This window comes from Hippocampus comes, unplaced genomic scaffold, assembly GCF_001891065.2.
Source record: "Hippocampus comes isolate QL1 unplaced genomic scaffold, H_comes_QL1_v1.1 scaffold22, whole genome shotgun sequence".
NCBI lineage: Eukaryota > Metazoa > Chordata > Actinopteri > Syngnathiformes > Syngnathidae > Hippocampus > Hippocampus comes.
This window is the reverse complement of record NW_017806175.1, coordinates 6,434,259-6,434,525: the sequence shown is the minus strand read 5'-3', so window position 1 is coordinate 6,434,525 and position 267 is coordinate 6,434,259.

Here is a 267-nt window from a genome sequence, read left to right as displayed (position 1 = left end):
TTTTTTTTTTTTTTTTAATCCGGATTTAGTGTTGTGACGGCTGTTTGAGAATGAACTGCTGACGGTGATGCACTGGTTGACGACTGTGTTTGACTACGAACGTTTTTTTCCACTAATGCATGACATTTCTGCACACCAGTTAGCCAATTTGGTTATACTAGTGCGACAGCTACTAGTGAGGCAAAACTGATTTTAATGATTTCTCAGAGCTACTGGTACCACTCGGGAAAGCTAACGGAATTTCATTATCACGAGTATTTAATGTCG